Source organism: Microtus pennsylvanicus, chromosome 10 (assembly GCF_037038515.1).
Source record: "Microtus pennsylvanicus isolate mMicPen1 chromosome 10, mMicPen1.hap1, whole genome shotgun sequence".
Lineage (NCBI taxonomy): Eukaryota > Metazoa > Chordata > Mammalia > Rodentia > Cricetidae > Microtus > Microtus pennsylvanicus.
In genome coordinates this window covers 6616058-6641654 of record NC_134588.1, presented here as the reverse complement: position 1 = coordinate 6641654, position 25597 = coordinate 6616058, and the positions used below count along the sequence as shown (strand labels likewise).

Genomic DNA, 25597 nt, shown 5'->3' with positions numbered 1-25597 from the left:
ACTTCCTAAAGAGAAGCCACACCTAAATGATTATGATGCTCACTGTTGAATAACCTTTCTATAAGTCTGAAAAACCCATAACATGGTGAGCTTCCAGTCACATCAGAGCAGGACACTGTCCTCACTGTCTAATCTCCTCGTTGACTTTTAATTTTAATTGCATCAATTACTGTGAAGTGGACTTTGCAAAAGTGATATTTGCTTAAGGAACTACAGGAAGAAGCCCTAGGAGGTTGATGGAAACTCAAACAAAAGAGGGAGACGTGTCCTTAACAAGGAAGACCTTGGGGTCTTCTAGCCTTCTTGCGACTTGTCTTCCTCTTTTTTCCCTCTCTGTAAAAAATCCTTCCAGCACCTTTGATGATACAGCATCTTCTCAAGATGCCTGACTCTGAATAAAACTGACTGCTTTCCTTCCCAGATCTTTGTTTACTGAGCTTGTGAGCAGCTAGATGTGGGTCCAGCGACACTTCTGCTAATGCTGTACCCAGGATAATTAATGTATTTTTCTTAAACCAAAACCAAAACTCCCCAAGGTGTGCTGACGAATCACAGTCCTAGCTACTCTTAGTGTTAACTTCACTGACAGAGATCAAACCGAAGCCTGACCCACTGATGTGAATGTGCACACGGGGAAGGCATGGATACTTTGAGCTATGGTAGCAGAAAAAAAAAATCACAGAAAAATATTAAAATGATAGAATCCTGAAGCTTTCTGAGAAATCTTTCCTTACGCTTGCTGTAAATGTAGCTGGAGATGAATGTTTTGTGGCACCAATATCAAAGTTGTCAGTTTCCTGCTCTCCATATTCTTTAGACATGTGCTAAGTAATAGCAGGGGAACAGTCTGATGAGGGCAAAGCATGGTAGACTTGGTCTCTCTAGCTCTCTCAGATAAAATCCTCTCTGTCTCTTATCACCTCTGACTGTGACACCAGGGAAGTCACTTAACTTTTCTTATCCTGTGACCTCATCAGTCAAGCAGAGATGGTGGCATTCTGGCTGAAGGTCAAGTGAGTTCACCTCTCTGCTCAGAGCTGAAGAACAGGGAATTTGCCCAGGGAAAATGCCCAGAGGCACTTCCTGGTTATCAGAGGACTGCCATTTTGAACAGAGTGCTATAGAAAATGCAAGCATTCTTCCTGGTTCTGCTCCAAAGCCTGCAGCACCATCATTTTTCAATAAAGTCAACCTGCAATTTGATTTATGAATTTATGCTCAGAGAAATGCTCACTTAATTTGTGTTAAGTTTCCTTAAAATTAGATTATACTACTCAATTTCCAACTCCATCCAAATAAGTACCACAGAGGCAGAGTGGGAGCACAATTCTTATTTTTAATGCTACAACCCTGAAAGCCTCTTTGACAGTGGCATGTCTAATTTATACCCTGCTTGGTTCTGCACTCAGCCAACCCGTATGGCGTCACAGCCTCTTTTCTGGACTCTAATTAGTGATGGCGTTGATGAGTTAGGTGGAAAGAGGAGAATCCATGAGGCGGTGCCCTGAAGCTGAGGGTGACACACTCTTCCTCCTTTGTCGTGAACATAGAAGCAAACCAGCATCCAAGACAGGGAGCAGGAGCTCTGCCTGCTCAGGCTGGAGGAGACGTTCAAAGGTCTTGTCAAGTGTGCTATACAAATACGCACACTGGCAATTGCCTTGAGAATCTGTGTTTGGCACTGCCTTCTTTGAGAGCAAGATTGGATACTCAAATAAAATACTCATTAAATTTTAAAAGGAACAAGAGTACTTTGGTAGAATGCACAAGAACAAGTATAGGCTAAAATATATTGGACCAATTTTTAAAAATGTCACTGCAATTTATTTTTTCAAAAAACATAAAGTAGAGATCAAAGAGGAAAAGAGACCACACAATGAGGAGCAGTGGCCAGGCAAGATGTTTCCAGAACATTACAGCTTACAAGACAGACTTCTGTTCAAGCCTGACCTCATAAAACAGTGCCTGGTTACACACACAGTATCTTGTCTACACTATGCAGATTGACCAATACCTTCATTGCATATTAATTACATTAGCTTTAGGAAACTTTGGTATCAGAGATCCGGAACAATTTTATATTATTGGCAGATTTATAAAATAAGATTTTTGGGGGGACTATGTGATCTGTACATGTTTATAAAATACAGGTGTGGTAATATATTTGAATAAATTTAGTGAGAGGTGAAATAGCAAAGGTCTGTAACAGGCAACTTTGACAATTCTAATAGCTTTGTATAAATCCAGGCACATGAACCTGCGCATAAGTAGGATGTGATGAACTAAACAACCCAGGTCAGCTTACTCCATTCACAGTTAGATGTTCCCATCCATTCCTTGGCCACAGGGCAAATCAGGAGGCCTCTGTGGAACCACAGTGTGATACTAGTTACATCCACCCAATCTATACTTAGCACAGTTGGCATTCTACAAGGACCTAAATTTAATGGTAGCATTGAAAGAAATCTCAAAGATTAAACTCCACACTATGTTGCTTTTCTTTTTTTCCTACTGAAAAAGCTTATCTCTCTGAGGTAGCCTAGCCACATGATGCCTGAGGGAGATATTTGAAATGAGATTGGGTAAAATAATTATCATTGCATTTTATCTGCCTAGGCCACTAACTTATACTGTATCATAGCCAATGCCCCAATCAGTGTACAGAATGGAAATGGCCCAGTAATGTCCTTGATTTCTCGTTTTCTTGCAGCAGGGAGAAATCCTTCCAGGACAAGGACCCTTCATGTATCAACAGTCTACTTGGTCCAACCACGGCCAATGCTTTAACGGAGTGAGGCAGTGGGTCTTGGATATTGACAAAGTTCAATCGAGGCTTCCACTGGCGTAAGCTCCAATCTTTGCACCATTTCCCCCTTGGAACATTCTGAGTTTCTATACATGATGAAGCCCAGAGTCTAGAGAGTACAATGATGGAAAATGGGGAGGAATGCTGGTAACAGGGGCAGGGAGGGTGTGGTAGAATTCCAGTGGTTGAACAGGAAGAGAAAATGACAGAGCAGCTGTGAGGCTTACTGCCCCCAGTGACCTTCCTCCAGCAAGCTCTGCCTCCTGAAGTTTACTCACCTTGCTTACTGGCCTGGTCACAGCCTAGTTACCTGTCTCCTTGTATATGGCATGGAACCAAGAACGTGCTGTGCCTAGGGGCCCTGAAATAGTACATGATGAGCCTCTCACTGAGACACCCAACCTATCAAGCAGTCATGGCTGCCAGAGGTGATTTGACTCAACCTGATTTGCATTCCATAAAAGTCAAGTTAGCAAAAGAAAAACGCATTGGATCTAGCCATAGTTTATTACAGCTTACTACAAAGTATACTGTAAACTAGATACATAGCCACTAGAGCAAAATTCAGCATTACACAAGTTACAGTGGTCAATGATTTTGACTACCTACCCAACAATTAATACCATTTGGAACAGAAGATATAATTTATTTTAGATATAATTCTACTCTTAAAAATGCCATGCTACCTTAGGAAAACTGCCTCTGGACTAGATGGTACCCTACCTTGTGGTGAAAGCACTGTATGGCATAGGGCTGGAAATCCATACTGCTTGTTCATTCCATGTCTTTTATACCCAGCAATAATTCAGGAAGATTATGTTGGTGACCTTCAAAGAATGCATATATATGTAAGATGGGAAGTGGCATCTAAGCTATTTATGAGGCCCACATTAGAAGTTGTTATGGGATGCCCCAGGAGTTCACAATGACAGTATTGTTCCCTAGCTGGTAGTACTAGTTTGCTGGACTGTGGAGCCTTTAGCAGGCGGGCTTGGTTCTCAGAAGGTCACTGGGGGCAGGCTTTCCCAAGTTTCTGTCTGCTTTCCGGTCTGTTTTGAGAAGCTGTTACAGAAGGGACACCACTATGAACTCCACCATGCCCCCCCCCCCCCCCCCCCCTGTAAGCATGGCCTGAGATCTTGCGAATCTGGAGCCAAAACAAATCTTCCTCCCTTAAGTTGCTTGTGTCAGATACTGTGGCCACGGCCAAGAATGCATCCAGCTGGGGTCCAGAAACTATGACAAACTTTTAATATTTGCTTAGTGCCTGGATCAAGGAAGACATTCCTGTGACCCCAACTTGTGACCCAAGTAATTCAAACCATCCTTGAAAAGAAGACGCTGCATAACCATGGGATCCTGCAGGAGACCAAGGTTACACGTAGCATTCACCCACCATCCTGTTCGGCATATATTTACCCATTACTCTACACTGGTCTTTGTTTGTTATACATCCTAGTAACAGGCAAGGAGATGTTGCTGATGGTGGAGAATAGCTATAAAAGACTGCCGGGGAAGACCCGGAGTCCCAGCGGGAAGGGTGATAGAAGATTCTGGCCCCAGAACAAATTAAAAACAATCAACTCCATCAAGTAACCAATGAGTCTGGCAAATGGGTAAAGTCAGTGAGATGAGAACAAAGGTCAGCCTTACCACGGATTCGCACACCCCTGTAACACGGCAGTCCGCACAAGGAAACAGATGTACACTGAGGACCATGCCAAGCATCCTTCAAGACACTGGGGACACTATGACAAAAAAATGTCCTGCCTGCTTTCAGCCTGTATGTGAATCCTGAAGAGAAGAGCCATGCTCCCAGAAGCACAGGACAGAGGACCGGCAGGCACAAAACTAAAGAGGCTTTTCTCAACTGTCATGTACGTGTGAGTGACTATACAAGGGGCTAGCCAGACTACTGAAATAGGAACAGGAAGAACACTGGACCTCAAGGGGCCACTGTGAAGAGCCAGGCAAGTTGGAGGGAGGACACTGGGGTTTTCTGTATCTCGTTAAGCATTATCCCTGGAAGCAAGGCAGGCTCTGGGCCCACAAACCACGCAGATGCAAGACTTTAAGGCAGTGTGAAGTCGGAGATTGAAGACACCCCAAGGCCAAGGCTGACTCACTGCTGAAGGCTGGGGTGCAATGACTTGACAGACAGGAATCATGCATGGGTTTGTGGGGCTTAGCCCCAAAGGTAAGCTCAAGCTCCCAGAGACCGAAAACCTCTCTAGTTACAGACTTTGATAGTCCCTATAATGTGCAGGCCACCCAGAATGAAAAACAGAAGTTTAAAAATCCCCAAAATTCTCCGTAGGTTCCAGCATCTGGAATGCAGTGCCAACATCTGGAATGCAGTGCCGGTACAGGGTACATCCAGCAATGCCAAGATGTGGAGGCAGTCACGGACAAAGAGTAGAGAGTGAGTTCTGCAGTGACCGGTAGAGAACCTCCAGTCACGTACAAGGTTCTTTCAAGCCAAGTGTGCCTGGGGGTCAGCATCAAAACGAAGCCTTTTTGGAGCATCCCTCATCTGACTAAAAGTGAAACAAAACTGAGAGATCCTGCCATGAATTCCCATTTTAGTGCGGTTCCTGCCCCAGGACAGAGGCAAAGGGTAAATAACTTATCAATCCCTTCGGTTGCATCTCAGGACCCAGCCACCACTGTCACACTCATTTCTCATCCACGCTTTTAGAAACCCCATTGTCCTTCCTAACCAAGCTCCCTTCATTTTCTTTCCCATTGTTCCCTGGTGCCGTTTCCTCTATTAAACTAGGTATATAATTTCTCACCCCAGCCAACCCTTCCAGTTACTCACACATCGCTTAGCAAGTTGGATGTCTAAACAAATATTTTTCTCTTGTATTCTTCTTTTTTGCCAGTTTAATTCATAGGCCCCTAACATTGCTCTTAAGACAGGATAGGAAAAAATTTTCCCTTACCAATAGCTCTAATAAAACAAGAGCACCGAGAAACTGAATCCCTGCCAGCCTAGCCCCCGTTCTATCTGGAGACATCTGTCCCCAGTTAGCTTATCAGGTGGTCGCCGTGGCAGTTACAGGATGCAAAGTATTTCCATAGCAGTTTTGCATTCTGTTTTGAAAATAAGAAGGCTCAGAGATGCACCATTACTGCCTTACAGGTACAACACATCAAAATCGTTCCGCAGGTAGGAAATCTGCAGATTAGAGCAAAGAACATTCACAACGGCTGCCACTGGTCTGACATGCTAGTCTGATATATCGGTTAGGGATGGACACCAATATCTAGAGAAGAGAGACCTGGATCACATGATTATGCTGCTGAGAAGTCCACTGACAGGCCACCTCTAGAATGAAGATCCTGGGGATGCATAATTGCCACAGAGCCCAAGTCCTAAGGTCAGAAAGCTGAGGACAGTGGTGGAAAGCCCATGGACTGGGGGCTGCTGGAGTCAGACCCAGGGTCAGAGGGCTAGAAAGCTCTCCCGGGCCTTTCCGTGGAATTTCCGTGCCAGTGAACAAGCGTGCTTTAGTTCTAAGGGAGCAAGGAAGAGAACAAGAACCACATACCTTCTGTGTCTGTTCTCCCTGGCTACAGGATGACTGGATTCCCGGCTGTACTAGGGAACAGTCTTGCCCACCTAATCAGCCCATCGCTCTCACCCTCTCACACCCACACTGCTTTGGGGTGGCAGTGGAGAGACAGGGTCTCACTTTGCAACCTGGACTTGAACTCAAAATCACCAGTCTGCCTTAGCTTCCTGAAGGCTGGACATTGGTGTAAGCAATGAGTTACCACACCTGGTTACCCAGCATTCCACTTTACCAAAGGTCTAGGTGCTTCTAGATTCAGGCATGTTGACACCTACAGTTTCCCTCATATCGGATAGCCCAACACTAAGAAATACATTAACTGAGAACAATCTAGACTATTGAATAACGTGGGCAGGGATACGGATTCATGATAATTGCATATCAAAGGAAATTCTTTATTTAGTGGTGTTTCACAGAGACATAACGATAAATCGCTCATGATAGGAACACAAAGCCTGCATTGCCTTCCATGGCTGTGGAGAGGATGGAGACAGCCTCATTAGTCTCACTCCACACAGTAGTACAGTGTGGTGGAGTACCACACCATCTCAGCCATCATCCGGTTCCCTCTCTCCTTTCTGTGGTCATCTTGTATCAGTCTCATCTTTCTGGAAATCCCTAACTAATGCATAAGAATATTGTGTAAATGGCCAAAGACACCAAACATTCTTGGACACCAAACATTCATGACAAAAAGAGGCTTTGGGAGTACAGTGAGAAGCGAGTAGGGGAAGCTCTGAGTTACAAAACAAACCAGCCCAAGTTGCTTGTGAAGACCCTTTTAATACACACACATACACACACACACACACACACACACACACAAACACACACACACACACATTTTTAAACTCCTTTAAACTAACACTAACTCAAAAAACATTCAGTGTCAACACTGAAAACAAGGGAAAGGTGTAGCTGGTGGGTTTTGGGCCTCTCCAAGCCAGCTGCTCCGCAAACCATCCTGAGCATCTTTCCTTTGAAAGGAGAACAGAGAGCATTGCTGCAGTCTCCCTGCCTCCCCTCAGCACTCATGATTCATAGCTCGAGTTAAGACTCCAACTGGAGTTGCAGAGTCCCCAGAGGCATTGACACTGAAATTAAGTACTCTAGGAGTCCGCTGCCAGTTCGCTCACCACTGGCATTCGCTTCCTTCCAGCTGTAGTAACTCAGTGAGGGTTGATTTTCCATTTAGGCAAAGTAAGAAGGGAAGAAAACATGTACAACCTCCCCCAAGGTAAATAGTGAACACTGGTGCAAAGCAATGCCATCATCATTAACTAGTCCTTTTCAACCTAACCAGAAGTTCAAAGACCTTGTTTTCTTAGATATATATTAAAATACAAGCTTGAGACAAAGTTAATTAACAATAAGACACACATATCTAAAGTGTGTGGTTGATGGGTTCTGACAAAAGCCTCACCTTGACCACTGCACCTCCCGCGATATGTCCAGTACCCTGCAAGTTTCCCTGTGACTCATCAGTTTTACCCGTTCTCCTGCCCTCATCCCTGACTCTTGTAGCCACTTCCCTGCCTCTTACCTTTGCATTCGTGCATAAGTACCAGCTTAGGGGAATGGCAATACCCTGACTGCAAATATCTGTGTGTCTATGACACGCCCCCACGTAGCCCTGCCTGCACGCGCACCCTGAGTGTACATTTACTTTATATGGTTTCTGTGTGAGTGTGTCTTTGTACATGGGTATGTGGGTGGCAGTCAGAGGACAACTTGGGGGAGTCAGTTTTCTCCTACCATGTGACTCCCAAGGCTCAATCTCAAGTCAGCAGGCTCAGCAGCAAGTGCAGTTACCCACGTGAGGCCTCTTGCCAGGTCCATTGTGTACTTGTAGATGGCCTGGCACTATGGCTTTGGATACAAAGTCCTTGTTCACTTCACATTTATATCTCACGCAGTATAAATGCTACTCTCTCACACTAAGCCATAAGAGTAGGAGTGAATCCATCCAGGTGCTCTTAAATAGAAAACACTGGAGGGGCAACGACACCAGGCAGGGAGCGTGGGCAATGGTGCCAGGCAGAGGCTGCTGCTCACCCCTACCCAGGTGGGGGACAGACGACACCACCAGGCAGGGGCTGCTGCTCACTCCTACCCAGGTGGGGGGCAGACGACACCACCAGGCAGGGGCTGCTGCTCACTCCTACCCAGGTGGGGGGCAGACGACACCACCAGGCAGGGGCTGCTGCAGCAGCGCAGCTACAGGGTTTCTCATGGGGAAGTGCTCTGTAGAAATAGGAATGATCTGAGTCTCTCTGAGGAAACTGTGTTTTTAAGGAAAGGAACCATTCCATATCAAGGATGAGAGGTGAGCTGTGTGCACAGTGCCCACAGGGAGGCGGTCAATGTGGTGGAAAACAGAGGGAGCAGAGCTTTGCAAGGGACATGCAAAGACAGACACGGTACCATGAGTCTTCAAGCTGTCTGCTAACTGAAACCTTAATTTCTATGTAAGATTTAGGCACCTACTGGAAAATGGCCTCTGTACTATTGCTCTCCTTAGGTAATATTAAGAGTTCATCAAGGGGATTACTAGACAGGCAAGAAACATAACTTCATAATAAGCCTTTTAGAAAAAACAAACAGTAATAAAGGAAGAGACTTCTCATGGATATTTTAAGTCTACAGTGATTACGCCTTGAGCATGCTGTTTCTGCCCATCTCTCAGAAGCTGACGGAAGATACCTGCAAGGCTTTCCTGGGGATTACCAGACATCTGTGCCAATCAGAGACAATTGCAGGCTGGAGAACTCCTTCGTCTGCATGTATGGGGCTGTGATTGCAGCAGGAAGAAGGAGAAGCTAGACGCCAGTATCTTGGCTCCTCTGTGTGTTTAGTTTGAGCACTGTAAACAGACTCATGTTCACACATGAATGAAGCCTGCCTATCTGGGACGTGATGCAGACTTGGCATTCGTATGTCAGATAACAGTAGTGTGCACATGCATGCCTGACGTTCACTCATTCTCAGATCTTAGCAGCATAATTCTCAACATTCTGGAAGGCAAAAACTTAAATGTGAGCCTACGATCACTCTACATTTGTATATGTGTATGTTTGTATGTGTATTTATGCATGCATACATATTTGTGTATATATATACATATATGTGAGTATATGTTTCTGTACGTGTGTGTGATAAATTTGCAATGTAGGGCCGAGCAGTGTTGACACACCACTTTACCCCTTTAATCACAGAACTCAGGAGGTAGAAGCAGGCAGATCTCTGTGAGTTTGATGCCAGCCTGATCTACAGAGTGAGTTCCAGGACAGTCAGGACTGTTACACAGAGAAACCCTGTCTTTTAAAAAAAAATTTGCATGTGTATTTGTGTATGTGTATATGCATGTATGTATATTTGTGTGTGTTTGCAAGTGTATTTGTGTGTATATATATGCATGTATGAGTAGTGTGTGTGTGTGTGTGTGTGTGTGTGTGTGTGTGTGTCTGTGTGTGTTCTCCATTTCACCATGTGGGCCCCAAGAATCAAACTCAGATTGTCAGGCTTGGTGGCAATCACTTTTCTCACTGAGTCATTTCCCTGGCCTTAATATTCTAAATTTAGTCTGTGTGTGGTATATATGTGTCTCGTTATCTAGAGCTATCTTTAGCTCTACATAAAGGCCACATAAAATCCAATTCATTTTCTTGAAATTAAGACACAATACTCAGCCTCAAACTCACTTCCAGAGTATTTCAGGTTAGTTCAGAGCGTTGGTGGGATTTTAGAAGACCTTCTATTTATTTAGAGTCCATTTTATGCCTGGCCATACACAAAAATATGCTTTCAATAACCAAATAGGAATTGGGTAACAATACACCTGGCTTCTCAGTACACCACAATATGGCTTTCTTACCAACAAAGATGAGGGAGCTGTGTCAGTCAGCTCTCATGTCATGGACACTTAGAACATCATGGCGCATTTGTAACACCACCAAGACATTATCTATAGCAGAAACATGAGCGGGCCCGCTGCTAAGCAGGCCCCGATCATCACTCTCTGCTTCCTGGGTTTGGACCCAATGTGAGCGGCCACTTCTCCATCCTGCTGCAGTGGATGTGCACACTGTGAACCAGACGTCCTCTCTCCATCCTGCTGCAGTGGATGTGCACACTGTGAACCAGACGTCCTCTCTCTCCTTGTGTGTGTTTTTTGGTTACTTTGTCACAGCAGTGTGAAAAGCAAGACCCTTGGACCACCCTGTTGTTTCTGTTTCTTGGGGATGGCACACGTGTGTGGGTGCATGTACATGTGAAAGTGCACACAGAGGCAATGACAACATACTTCCCTTTGCTTTTGATTAAAGGCTTCTACTAAAATCCACCAACTTTTGCCAACACAATCAATCTCCTCACAGTAATGTGGTCTTTGACAGCTCCTCAGAGATGCAACTGTAATAGGAGTTAAAAAAAATGCAGATTTAAATAAAAACAGATTTCTCATAAACCATTACTGATGTAGGTCACAGGAATCAGATTAAATTGCTTTATTGAGACAGCTAGTGTATTTCAGAAAATAATTCCCAAATGTTTTCAAGCTATTGAGTAACTTAAAATAAAGGAGGGTCAAATTGAACCTACACGTGAAGAAAGCGGGAGAGAACAAAACCTCAGCGAACTGTGCATGTGATGTGCTGCGCTCAGCCTTGCTGCCAGGGCTCCACAGGTTACACCCATTTCCTCCAGGAGCCCCTGTCCTCAAAGGACCACCCGAATGTTTGACCTGTGCTTTCCACCTGCCAGAATGTCAGAGAGCACGGAAACTCACTCACACGCAGACATGATTTCCTTGGAAGCTGATGGTGCAGCTCACACAGCCCATCTGGTCTTCGTTAGCTGACGAGGAAATGTGCCCAACGAGGCCACACATTTGGAAAATATCGTCTAACCCTGAGCATCAAGTGCAACAAGCACAGAAAGAGACACAGACAACTAGAGTCACGGTTTTTCTGTCCATAAATCTATCATGGATCCAGGTAACCTCTGCTAATTTTGGCAGCTCTCGAAGTCTAATGGCCATCTGCATAGGGATGATCATAGAAGAGAATATCAAACATGCTAAAGATGCCCGCTCTAATGGCCATCTGCATAGGGATGATCATAGAAGAGAATATCAAACATGCTAAAGATGCCCGCTCTAATGGCCATCTGCATAGGGATGATCATAGAAGAGAATATCAAACATGCTAAAGATGCCCGCTCTAATGGCCATCTGCATAGGGATGATCATAGAAGAGAATATCAAACATGCTAAAGATGCCCGCTCTAATGGCCATCTGCATAGGGATGATCATAGAAGAGAATATCAAACATGCTAAAGATGCCCGCTCTAATGGCCATCTGCATAGGGATGATCATAGAGGAGAATATCAAACATGCTAAAGATGCCCGCTCTAATGGCCATCTGCATAGGGATGATCATAGAGGAGAATATCAAACATGCTAAAGATGCCCGCTCTAATGGCCATCTGCATAGGGATGATCATAGAGGAGAATATCAAACATGCTAAAGATGCCCGCTCTAATGGCCATCTGCATAGGGATGATCATAGAGGAGAATATCAAACATGCTAAAGATGCCCGCTCTAATGGCCATCTGCATAGGGATGATCATAGAAGAGAATATCAAACATGCTAAAGATGCCCGCTCCCTGATTTCTGAGAATGGTAGCAGGCTCTGCTACTTCCCAGATCAGCAAACTGTCACTCATTGAGCCAACCTCCATATTAACTACTGATTAAGTACCTGTCAAAGCAACTTAAGGAAGGAAGGGGTTTGCATCGGCTCACACTGTACTACAGTGGGGAGGCATGGCAGTGGCTGCCAAGGCTGCTGGCCACGCAGTGTGTAAATCAGGAATCAGAGAGTGATGGATGCCTGTACTCAGCTGGCTTCTTCCTTTTCCTCTAGCCAGGACTGCAGCCCATAGGATGGTACCGTCTACACTCAGGATGACTCTTTTCATCTCTATAGACTCAGTCTAGAAACTCCTTCACAGACATGCGCCTTGTGTGGGAGCAGATGTTTGTGCAGAGGTACACTTGTGTTCTGGTGAGTGTGCCTGTGAAGGTGTGGATGTTTGTGCAGGGGTACACTTGTGTTCTGGTGAGTGTGCCTGTGAAGGTGTGGATGTTTGTGCAGGGGTACACTTGTGTTCTGGTCAGTGTGCCTGTGAAGGTGTGGATGTTTGTGCAGGGGTACACTTGTGTTCTGGTCAGTGTGCCTGTGAAGGTGTGGATGTTTGTGCAGGGGTACACTTGTGTTCTGGTGAGTGTGCCTGTGAAGGTGTGGATGTTTGTGCAGGGGTACATTTGTGTTCTAGTGTGTGCATGTTGTGTGGGTGTGGATGTTTTTGCAGGGATACACTTGTTTATTGGTGCATGTGGAGACCAGCTTCGACTGTTTCTCAGGAGCTACCCACCCTGTTGTTTCCATTTCAAGGGAAAGTAGCGTGTGTGTGTGTGTGTGTGTGTGCATGTACGCATGAGCAAGCACACATGTGTGGGTGCATGTACGCGTGAGCAAGCACACATGTGTGAGTACATGTACATGTGAGCAAGCACACGCGTGTGTGTATGTGCACATGAGTATACACATGTGTGGGTGCATGTACACATGTGGATGCCTGTGATTGATATTGAGAATCATCTCAATTGTTCTTCTACCTTATTCACAGAGGCATTTTTTCTTAATCAGACCCAGAACTCCACATTTTGTCTTACTAGCCAGCTTGCTTGGGGATGCTGTGTCTTTACCTTCCAAGGCCAACATTACAGGCTATTGCTCATGTCCACCAGCAATCAGATGACTTCTGACAACCCACTCTATTCCTCATGCCTGTGCTGCAAGCACTTTAAACACTAAGCCATCTCCCCAGCCCCCACCTTCCATGTTGAGACACAGTCTGTCACTAGTATCTGGACTTGCTAAATGCACTAGGCTAGCTGGCAGTAAGCTGCAGGAATCTGCCTGTCTCTACCTCCCTCACACTGGGATTACAAGCACACACCATCACAGCTGACTTCTTTAAGTGGGTTCTGGGGATCTAAATCAAACCTCCATGCCTTTGTGGCAGGCACATTACTGGCTAAGCTAGCTCTCAGCGCAGTAAGGCATTTCTGGACAGGACCTGCGGATTGGGGCTCTCACTGAGCTAGCGGTGGTTTTGGTGTGATGCTGCTGTGGCTAGGTAGACCAGTCGGAGCACCCTGACATCCCAAGTGTGGCAGAGATTAACACAGGTGGTTTTGGTCTTGTGCTTTTCTTTTCCACTTTTCTTCAGATCTCCTGGCTCAGAACCACTGTACTGTATCCTGCAGCTTTCGCATGAGGCACACAAGTCCCTGGGGACCCAGTTTCAGCACCTCTGGGCCCCCATCTCCCACTGCTGTGTGCGTCTGAGGATCCAGCCACCCTTACACTCCAGCTCCTTACCTCTGGGCCATTCTTCAAAGAAACACATAGTTCTTGATTTAAAGGCTGCCTGTCATTCTGCACAGTTGGGGAGACTCCTTTCCTCCATTCTTAGCCCTACATCAGCCCTTTTAAATGATCCCTTGCCCCGTTAAGACATGCCCATTCACATCTCTCCACCCCACACTGCTTCCTCCAGGACAGGACACGCATGCTCATCATTTCTGCAAACTGCAGCATCTAAGCACATGCTAGCCATTCAGACCACAGGTGAGCCGAGTTCACGGGAAACACAAGTGAACACGTAATTCAGCTGCAGGCTCATCCTGTGGCTTTCCAATTGTTCTATCATGTTCAAAGGACCATGGTGGCAGTCACAGACGGCTCTAAAGATCAGCTGCTAAACCAGACAGAGCAGTGGCACGTGAATCCACCTTCACACCTTACACTTTGAATCAGCCCAACTCATAGGAGAAAACAAGCAAACAAACCTCAAGAGCCCAACAGTAAATGAAACACACCACGCTGTGGCATAAACCACACTTGCTGAACACACTTCAAGATACTTTCGAGGGCCTTGATACCCTCCCACCAACCCGAGAACATCTCTATATAGGCCCAGACTGTCCCCAGACAACACTAACACTTGCCGGTAGGACCAGACAGGAATTCTTTTTACAGATATGGCACTGGGGCGCAGCAAAGGGAGCCTCATGTGCATCAACATGTGTCTGCTTGGGAGGCCCACTTAAATCCAGGATCTACCTCTACATTCAGACCTGCTGAGGTCTTGCCCGGTCTCCCCTGACTTCCATTTATTCTCTTTTCTGCAGGTTGACACTTCTTCATCCTAAGATGACTGCACCTATATGTTCTTGTGGGTGCCAGAACCTCCCTTCTCAGCAGAATATACCAGATGCCAATTCAAACTCACGCTCCTCCCACTTCTGACATCAGCTCCCACTTCCGTAAGCATCACAGTTTTCCACTGTACCTCACTTTGTTGCAAAAAATAAAGGCTCCCCTTCCCCCTTCCTGGGACCATCAGTGGTAAGCTAAAAACTGAAGTCCAAACAGTTGTGCATAGGCCAAGTCCTACGTAACTACAGTGCAACCATTAAGAATCAAGGAGGTGACCCAGAGAGATTACCACCACTCTCTAACCTTGCCAAATGACCATACGAGAAAGGAAAGGCCGCTCCCAGTCTACGGTCACCCTTAGTGTTTCTTTAGTCTTCAGCCTGGAGCGGTCCTTGGGTCTTTCCTTGTAACGTGGCATCTATTTCAGAGTATCACTTCTTTTAGTGGTGTCCAGGAGGGGCTCTGAGGGTGCTCCTGGAGGTGTTAGAAAAGTGTCTCCACAGTTCCCATCCCACTAGCAGGTGACTCTGTCACCTGTGTCTCTCTGGTATTTCCTCATCATGTTGTAGTGCATCTAGTAAGTGCTTTGTGGAGTAAGGGCCCTGGGCTAGGTAAATACCTTCACACGCATTTTGTTCACTGATCCCCCCAGTTTTATAAAGTGACTGAATTAATGATGACAATAGAAGTTAACAGATGATTTTTTTAATTCCACCATCTTTTACACTGACCATTTGAATTCTCCTACAGGTAAAACATTCTCCCTTATTCCTTCCTTCTAGTCATGCATCAAGAGTTTCACATTATCCAGCGAGTTCTAATCTCTGCCTGTTGAATGCTTTGATTCTGCAACAATGCCAAGCTTGGCCAAGGCAAACACCTTACGGCTGGTTCCTGTGCCGTTGGGCATGTCCCGGCTATCCTTTGAGCACTTCCTTACTTGGTGACACCGAAGATATTTCAGGCTTATCCTGTACTTCTTCCCCTGGCCCAGATCCAGTCCTTTCTCCAAGAGGACAAATGTAATTTGGAAACCAAAACTTGACTAATCGGCCATGTGGTCAGGTGTACTGTCCCCAGATCTGTCGGGGACACAGTCAGGAAATGAACAGGCCCCGCAAGCCCTTTATAAGATTAGGCAGCCACTCAGTTCTGGATGCTTGTAGTCCTCCCAGCATCAGCTAAAGCCTCTCCCAGAGGATGTCCTCAGGAGATGCAACACTGGGCTGAGGCCTGTCTTTACTTTACAGGGGGAGGAAACAGGAAGGCAACTCAGTTGGTGAGCCATGCGAACATGAGGACCAAAGTTCACTCTCCATAAAAAGCAGGGTGTGCCTCACACCCTGAAGAGACAGCACAATTTGGAGTCGATTTATTTTTTAAACAGGACATGAAGGAATGAAGGGGGATATGGGAGGAGCTAAGAGAAAGGACATTGTATGAAACTGTCAAATAGTTGATAAAATATTTTTAAAGCAGGGTGTGGCCACATGCATTCCAAATACCAACTCCAAGTTAGCAGAGGCAGATGGGGCTCCCCAGCCAATGGAAGACGCTGTCTCAAAATACAAGGCTCTTGAGGAACAATGCCTAAACTTAACTTTTGGCTTCCACATGCACTTACATGTGGGCCTGCACAAACATTTGCATCTGCTTGTGAAAACACACACGCATGCACATGTACATGCTCACAGACATGCACACACATGAGCAACACATCACACACATGCATGCACGCACACACAGAGCCCAGAGTAGCTACCCTGCCCCTTCTCCTTCTAATGGCACAGGAATGTACTGTGTAGCAGGTTACAAGCCCTCACCAGATGCTGAATCTTCCCACACTCCTTTGGCCTCTGAAACTAGAAAAAATAACTTTTATTTATAAGTTTCCCAGTGTGTGGTATATTGTTATAGACCCACAAGGCACCATCTAAGGACCTGAAGTGGGCAAGGTTCAGCATAGCCTGCAATCATGGTGGCTTTTCTGCACAACCCCACGTAGCTGTGCCTGCTAAGCAGGGATGGGAAGATAGTGTCGTCCTCTGCTGCATGCTCATGCTCCGCTCTGCAAGCTGACTGTGTCGTCTTGTCTACAGCCAGACCACCCTGAACATGCCTGATCTCATCCAACTGGTCATTTTTGTTGTGCTGCTGTGTGTTTAACTCTGCTTTGTGGCCTCATAGGGAGCCTTCAGGAATTTCTGGGTTCTCTTAAAGAGTCCTAACTCAGTCCCCAGAACCCAGGACCCAGACAGAGCCAACCTGGTCCACAGGAGAATCTTCTCTTTGAATAGTAATACCCAAAAGAGTTTCCACAGGTAACAGTGACAATCGTATTTGATTGTCAGGTAGCCATGCATGTGACAAAGGGACAAGCCCCTCTGTGGGTTTCCAGAATATTCCATCCAAAGCTCCTCTCTCCTTTGCTAGCAGCACTATGTGGCTTCTGCCTTTATTGTGCTGCCCAGCTGCCATCTTTGGAAGTATCTATTACCCTGGGTAACACAGAAGCACTTATCTACTGCAAGAGCTGATGGGGGAGGAAACGACCCCAATGGATAAGCAAAGCCATGCAAGAGAAGGGCAGGTAGAAGTCAGACTTGACCCATCCAGATCTCCTATCATTTAGAAATGACAAGCAGGTTCCTGGCATGACGAGTGTTTAACAATACTGTCAGGGATTTCGATTGCATGTGTATAAAATGTTACCACAAAGGCCTAACATTCTGGATGGCTTACATCTCTCAAAAGAGAGAAAGGCATATAGTAAACATCCCTTGCTTGCTGTATGATATGACACTAGCGAGGCCCAAGGAAACAATCCATGAAGCAGTCTCCTGTCCACTAATAATAGTTGCAAAACGACACAGTTCACAAATCTACGCTGCATTTAAAGATAATAAACATGCATACCGAATCTGTAGAGTAGTGAAGCCCTCAGAAGATACCTTTTAGGTGCACGAGGGTCCCTCTAACTTAGGGATTCTCAAGTTTGGGGTGTTGTAAGCATAACAAGAAAATGTTGAGGGTGACGGACCCCTCTTCCAAGGAATGGAAGAGAAAACAAACACACACACCCTTTGTGCACACAGCTGTGCACACATCGTCTGGAGGCTGATCGCTGAACCCCTCTCCTGCCATGACTGAAGAATCCCCCTGCTGTGTTCCCTGGGCTTTCAGGGGCCAATGACTGCTCTGGGCTGAGTTTGAACAGCAGCATCAAGGAACACAGGTCAACTAGCTTCCCAAAGACAGATGGGAATGTTTCAGACTTTGTGGGTCTGTCTGTAGCAATTACTCAACTCTACCATGGTAGCAGAAAGTGGACATGACCATGTTCTAGTAAAGCTTTCTTTACAAAAATGGAAGTAGAAACTGCATGAGCCAACGGCCTGCCACGCAAGTGCAAGGACCTGAATTCCATCCCCAGAACACTGTTGTGCACGTGTATACCCACCACTAGAGAGGCAAAACATTTGGATCCCTGGGGCTCTCTGGCTAGCTGACTATACTCCATCTATGAGTCACAAGTGAGAGGTCCTATCTTAAAGAAAACCTAAGGCACCCAGAGTCTGACAGTTGAGGTCCCCTGGTCTCCACATACAAACATCTGCCTGCACACACACACACACACACACACACACACACACACACACACAGGGAGAGGGGGGGAGAGGGAGAGGGAGAGAGAGAGAACAGGGGAAGGAACTAAAGGCCACTGCTCTTGCCCAGCGTATGTGAGGCTTTAGTTTAATTCCCAGCACTGGAAAGTAAAAGAAACCCAGTACAAAGAACACAATAGGAAAATCCCCAAGCTAAGCCAAGCTCAGGGATCTTTAAACTGCTGTGCTTATTTCTGCCAGGTATTTATCACACTCACTTGTTATTCTCTGACCAGCAATACCATGTATGACACTTCTTTCCTCCTAAACAATTTGCTGTGAACAAGCCATTGTTCCCTTTCCAGCTAACACAATGAAGGCAGAATAATTCCATGGTATCACCATTTCCTGAAAGACCCTTTGCGGCCTGGTCCTCTAACTCACTGTGCGGTTCTATTAATTGACAGCTGACCACAAACCAGATGAAAAAGAAGCACATTCGCTCATGTTCCCAGGGGTCCTTTCTGGAGGAGGCGGCTGTCACTGTTTGAACAAACCTGGCAGCTGTCACGTCTGCCACCCCCAGGAAGGTTTTGTTTCGCTGGCGTCTAGAACCACAAGAGGTGCTCCCTGGCCTCTGCTTCCCTTTGTGGCAGAAGGTCAGGTGTTCAGCCATGAGATGCCCATCTGCCCCCCTCCCTTGGCTTACACCACAGCCTGGAGTCTTCGTGGGAAGTGCATAGGTTGCACAGGTTTCCTCCAGAGCCCCACATCTGGAGCACAGGCCTGAGCACACACTAGCCACCCTGCTCCGAAAGGATTGCAGGAAGCAGGGCTGCTGGACAAATCCAAAAATAAAAATTTGTTTTCAATTCTCATGTACGCTGTATAAAAGCTGGCACTCGCTAGAAGTAACGTAGGCCTGTGGTGAACCACAATACTGATGCTTTGGGAAACCATGCTGCAGTTTATCAAGAAACTTAATATAGAATTACCATTTCATTTAGCAAATTCACTGTGGGCACATACCCAGAAAAACCAAATCAAGACCTTGAAGACTTAAAGACATATGTTGCAGATTATTTCTAATAGATAAAATAAGAAAAATTCAGGCATCACAGACAGATGAACAGATAGGTAAAATACAATACATTCATATAACAAACTACTATGTAGCCTTAAAAGGACAAAAAGCCTGCCACCTATTATAATATCAATGTGTCTTGAGGTCACTACACTGAGTATGTCAGTCACAGAAACACAAGGATCATATGACCCCACTGAAGCAAGGTAATTCATACAGTCAAAGGGATTTGGCTTCACGGCACAATGCCCTCCTGCTATGTACAAGGCCCTGGTTTCTCTCCTGAGCACCACACACACACACACACACACACACACACACGCACACACACATGCACACACAGATGCACACATGCACAAGCATGCACATACCTATACACACAGGCACACAGACACATGCATGCACACACACGCACACATGCATGCACGCACACACATGCACACACATGGACACACAGATGCACACATGCACACACACATACTTATACACACATAGGCACACATGCACGCGCGCACACATGCACACACACAAGCACACATACATACTTATACACACACAGGCACACATGCACACACACATACATATACACTTGTACACACAGGCACACACGCAGATGCACACACATGCACACATACACTTGTACACACACATAGACACACACAAACATGCACACGTGCACAAGCACAGGGGATAGAGGGTGTGAGAGAGACAGAGATGGTTGTCAGGAACCGAGAGGTGTTTTAAAAGGTAGGGTTAGTATTAAGAGGTACAGAGTTTAAATTGTACAAAACAAAACTAGAAAGTTGCAAAAATTGTGGCAGTGAGTATTTAACATCAGTGAACCATACATTTAAAATAAAGCTGGGGCTGCGAGGTGGCTGAGTTGGTGAAGTGTTGCGTAAGCACACGAACCCGAGTTCAGCTCCCCAGAAGCACTGCAAAGCTCCAAGTGCAGCAATGAGTGCTGCAATGCATGCATGACCTTTGCACCAGGTAGGCAGGCACAGGCAGACACCTGCAGCACTCCCCGGCACTTCTCTGAGTCTGTCCGGGGGCTTTGGGCTCAGAGACAGAACATCTCAAGAAAGGTGAGATGGAGAGTGAGAGAAAAACATATTCAGTGTTGACTTCTGACGTCTGTACACACAAACACAGATATGTCCTGAGACCTGTATGTGTGTGCATGCATGCAAGCGTGCAAGTTCACATGCACACACAAACATATGCACATACCAATATACACACAGGCATATGCCACATGTATAAAAATTACATGAATATGAAATAAAAAGACTAAAACGAAAGAATGTTATATGTATTTCACCATAAGAAAAAGTAAAATACATTAAAAGCACGAAGCATTATAAGGCAGGAGGAACCATGCAGTGACTTTCCGCCAAAACAAAAGGGGGTCTTCATCACTCCAGGCTGGTGGAGGAACCCACGCCCAGTCTCCCGAGTCTCTCGCTTGCTCCTTGGCCTTGCTCTGGCTTACAGGGAACTCACAGGAGCATTTTTTCATTTAAAGGTAAAATTCCACACAGACAGGTCAGTGCATTGGTCCCCTCCTGTCTACTTAGAAATAAGGTAACAGGAGCATGGATGCCCATGTCACATTGTTTAAACCCTTTATCTCCTGTGAGGGCAATAAAACTTGATTTCTCAAGGGATTTGAAAAGTGCATTTAACCTAGGTTTTGAAAGGCTCTGATGACCTTTAGATATTCACATAGCCTTGCAAAAAAAAAATGCTTCTTTAATCTGTTGATTAACAATTTATGCAGAGCAAATAACAGGGCCTGATTCCTTCTCTTTACTTCCTTTCTTCTCCCAGGGCCATCCCTGGACACAAGACCAGACCCTGTGAGGTTTTCACATAGCTAGGGAAGCAGGCTAACATGCCCTTTATGGTCATGTGTAGAGGTGACAGTTTGGATGTGTGAAGGGGGAAATACCAGACCTCAGAGAAAACCTCACTGGAGAATCAAGTCATTCCAAAGATCGGAGCTCTTCTGAGGCTGACACCAGCACCGGCCATTCAGCTGCCATCTGCACTGTCTCTACCACCCAGAAGCTTCTGAACAGAAACAAAACAAAACAAGCAAAACAAAAGCTGATCTCCCTTCCAATAAGATGTTGAAGTTTTTAGCTTATATTTGAAAAGAGTGCTTCGCCCCCTGCGGGTTCGAAGGTTCCACTGTCATTTCATTTCAAGGGTCTTAAGACACAGCTGGGACCGTGCTAAACTAAATCTGTCATCAAAATAAGACTACAGGCTCCTCTCTACCACACCAGCAAACCCACTCTTGTGGGGCCTCCCGGAATGGCAGTCATCACTGTCCCTTAAAAAATCTGACCTTGAACCCATTTGAAAGCTTATTCAATGCACATTGCTACAATTTCAATGTTCACCCCAAAATGTGCACGTTGTGGCCTGATCCCCAGTATAAAGGGATGAGGAGGAGCCAAGGTCATGAGGGTGGTAGTCACAACCCAAGCCAGCCACTGTGCAGGGACACAGCTAGAAGTCACCGTCTGTGCAATAGGCTCTCATCAGACACCAGATTTCCCTCGATCGTGGGCTTTTGCCTTCTAGAATGGTGAGGATTATATCTCAGTTCTTCCTAAGTCAGCCTATGGCATTCTGTTACCGTGGCCTAATGTGAGTGAGAGATACACTTCCTAATTCTCAATGCGACCTGGCTCTCTTTTCCTTCTCTCTAAGATGTAAAAGTTACCCCCTCTCACACAGGGACTGTCTGCTATGGCATCTTGTAATGAAAATCAAAGGTGTGGCCTCTCATCACTCCCTTCGCTGCCGCATGCTGCTCACTCCCCAGACTTTGGACTTCTGCTCCTGCAATGAGGACATTCCTTCCCCTCCTATTCTGAAGAGGAAGGGGCCTTGGATCGCCAGCGGCAGCCTCTCAGCACCAGGGTCCCTATTCCCTTCTCCCAATGTTGGCCCCACAGATGCCGGTGTCATCAACCTCACCACAGCACGTGACCATGAGGTGTAGTCTGCGCGAGCGGCACCAAGCACAGGACTGGCGACTGCAGCTTACTTCCTGAGAAGAAAGCTAGAACACGTGCTGCACTCCTCGAGGTTCTGAGCTGCCCAAAGACAGATCAGAGGTCTGACCAAACAAGACCCTTTAGAAATTCTTTGGTTTGAACTTGAATCTCCCACACAGGTACTGAGGATGTACTGAGTGTACCCACTTAGCAAACCAGAGGTCCTGGGCTCAAGCTGACACCATCACTTTTACTTTTTTTAGTATTCAATTTTTAATTTTTTTTTGGTCCTAAGAATTAAATCTAGGACTTCCTATATGCTAAGAAAGTACTCTCCCACTGAACCCCAACAACCTTCATTCGTATCTAAGATGTCTCTCTCATCCCATCTTCGGCTCACCCACAGGTTTGACCTTAAATCCACTTACAAGCCTTTTCTGCTCCACTGACCTGGGTTGTCTTGTGAGCTGCCCCCCTCTGGCTGGGGATTTTGACAGTAGCCCAGCATGAAACTCTGTCCAACTTCGTGTATTGGGCACTGCAGTTTTGTTGTCACGCCTGTGGGAGTTCACAACCCTCTCCCAACACTGCAGTACCAGCCTTTCCCACAGCTCCTGTGACAGACAACCACCCCATGCCTCCCAGGGCTCTCCTGACCCCAGTCTTGCTTGCTAGCCCAGCAACTCCAGGCTAGCCTCCACTCCATTCACTCTGCAGGACTCTGACATGCTGACACACCTCCCCTCTCCAATTCCTCTGGACCTGTGCCCCAAGGCATTGTCTTACCAAGGGTTTCCTTGAGCCCTGTTGGGGTTTGAATGAGAATGCCTGCCATGTGTTTGACTGTTTGGTCCCCAGTAATTGAAACTGTTTAGGAAGGCTTAGGAGGGGTGGCCTTGCTGGGGCAAGTGTGTCTTTTCAAAAGCCCTTGCCAGACCCAGTCTGCCTCTGCCTGCAGCTTGTGGATCAGATGTGAGCTCTCAGCTACCTCTCCAGCACTATGCCTGCCGCCATGCACCCCCATGAGGTTCCCTGTGAACTAACTCGGTGAAACTATAAGCAAGCCCCCAATTAAATGCTTTTTCTATAAGTTGCCTTCTCCTCACAGCTATAGAACAGTAACAAGACATTTTTGAAATGACATCTCCTAGTATCTTTTGTTCATTTTCTTTGTTTGTCATTTAAAAAAAAAATTGAGACACACATATGCCCCCTCCCTATTCCAGGCTGTGTGACGTCACCCTATCTCTTTGCATGATCAGCTCTCTGTGCTTTTCTCCTGCTGTGACCCCAGCTTCTGGAGCTGTGCTCTGCGCTCAGCACACACTCAGAATAAGGCTGCCTCTGGGCTCCTCTCCCATCAAGCAGCAATTAATAAGTCCTGTGAGGGGGCAGGGAGAGCTGCTCTGGCCAACTCTGTCTTTCTGGGATCCACAACACTGTTTACACTTCCCTGGCTCGTTCAATGTTTTTGCAAGAGGCATCGCTATTTCTACAATCTTTGTAACCATTAATAATTGCCCCAAATGTCTGGATGACTACATATTCTAAGAGAGATGCTCTCGGATTTTCTGTCAAACACAATGAAGGAGAAGAAACAGAGCGGCCTGTAGCTCAGTGTCAGACTGCATGCTTAATATGTGTGAAACCTTCGGTTCATTCCCAACAGCTCCAGGGAAAATAAGTCAGTGTTCCTTGGCTACCAGTCACCCTCCCCAACACCGCTAGAAGTCAACTGAAGATGTGCGAGCAATATCCTTGCTTAAATGCACAGAGTTTGGCTGGAAGTGGCCTGAATAAAACATAGCAGCCAGATTAGCAACAGTGAAAGCTCCTTCTAATAGCAGGGTTGAGTAGACAAAACAAGCCCTACCAGCAGGTTCAGGGGAAGGCCTTTCTTTCCAAAGAGCTCCTGCCTAGATGTAGAGTGGGCTGTGGTAGAGAAAGCACTGGAAGTGGGGCGGGCAGGTGTCCTCCGACGTCTCAATTCTCATCATTCACTTCCTGCAAGAGATCAAAACCAACCTGAGCTCTGAACCTTTCTCCCACCTCTCACAGGGTGCAGCAGCATCTGGTGCAGGCTGAAAGGCTTTGCTGCAGCCCCTACTGTGTTCACCAGGGACTGCTCTGGACCTCCACAGCTGCCTTAATGCAAGGATGCTCGCTTTCCTCACGTGATCACAGCATCCACATCCATACCTGGTCTGAAGATAGGTAAGTGGCATCCAGGCTGCTACAAGTTCTCTAACCATTAATAATTGTTCCACATTTTATTCCTGCTAACTCAAATCACTTCCATACTTCCATACTGCTTACAGAGCCTAATACCATGTAAATTCTGGGCAAATCATTCATGAAGCCAGTTTTTTTTTTCTTTTGATGAGAGTATGAACAAGGAATCTGCAAATACACAGACTATACGGAAACTTAGGAAGGTTGAATGGTTTCTGGCTCAACTCCATTGAAAAACAAGGCTGAGTTTTATACTACACAGTCTGCTTTCTTTATAGAAAATCTTCATTTTGTTTCTTTAAGGAATTCCTCTGGGCCCATTATTATACTTTATAAGAAGTAAGTTGTAGGAGACATTGGGGTCCTTCTTGGTTGCAGACACATTAAAGAGGTCTGAGTCCCTGAGTTGAAGCAGCTACAGGTGACTACCAGAATCATACTGAAGTCTGTGCACCTTTTTAAAAATATGGAGAAAGAACTTTTAAAAGTTGAACTGGACAGTGCTACACTGTAGCTCCTCAGTGTACCCCTCAGGCAGACAGATCTCCCTCATTAACTGAGTTTTAAGTGGCACCTTGCTTCTTGACGAAGCCCTGACAGGTTCTATAAATGTAGGACCATTCTCGGCATTTCTGAGAGCCCAGCTTCCCTAGTGCTAAGAGACTCTCACATCTCTGTTCAAACTGTCAGGGAGACATGGAGGAGCACCAGCTATTGGACTCCATGTCTCTGGAAGAGGCCCTTTCCTTTTCCTGCCCAACTGTGGATTTTATAGCCACCTCAGTAATTCCAGAGCAATGAAAGCCCACGAATCAGAGCTGCCGGAACTGAAGTGGCAAGGCTTCCTCTACAAGACACTTGACTGGCCAAGTTACCTGTCCTGCTGTGCCTTCATGCCTCCTTCCGGAAAGCCATGAAAACAGCACCTCACACAGTTCCTGCATGGTGAGGGAAGGAAGGCCAAGCAAAGCCCACCCGTGGCACA

At 46.1% G+C, this 25597-nt stretch overlaps 1 protein-coding gene across 4 annotated transcripts in view; it reads right to left on the bottom strand.

The window, feature by feature from the left end:
* Window positions 1–25597, bottom strand: part of Rnf152 (ring finger protein 152) — a 75365-nt gene that overhangs the window by 11727 nt on the left and 38041 nt on the right. The window contains exon 3 of one of the 4 annotated variants that reach the window (XM_075987651.1): window positions 24254–24384. The exons of the other annotated variants lie outside the window; for them this stretch is intronic. The gene's annotated coding sequence lies outside the window, so the exon portion shown is untranslated. The remainder of the gene's footprint in view (window positions 1–24253; window positions 24385–25597) is intronic. 4 annotated transcript variants of the gene reach the window in all.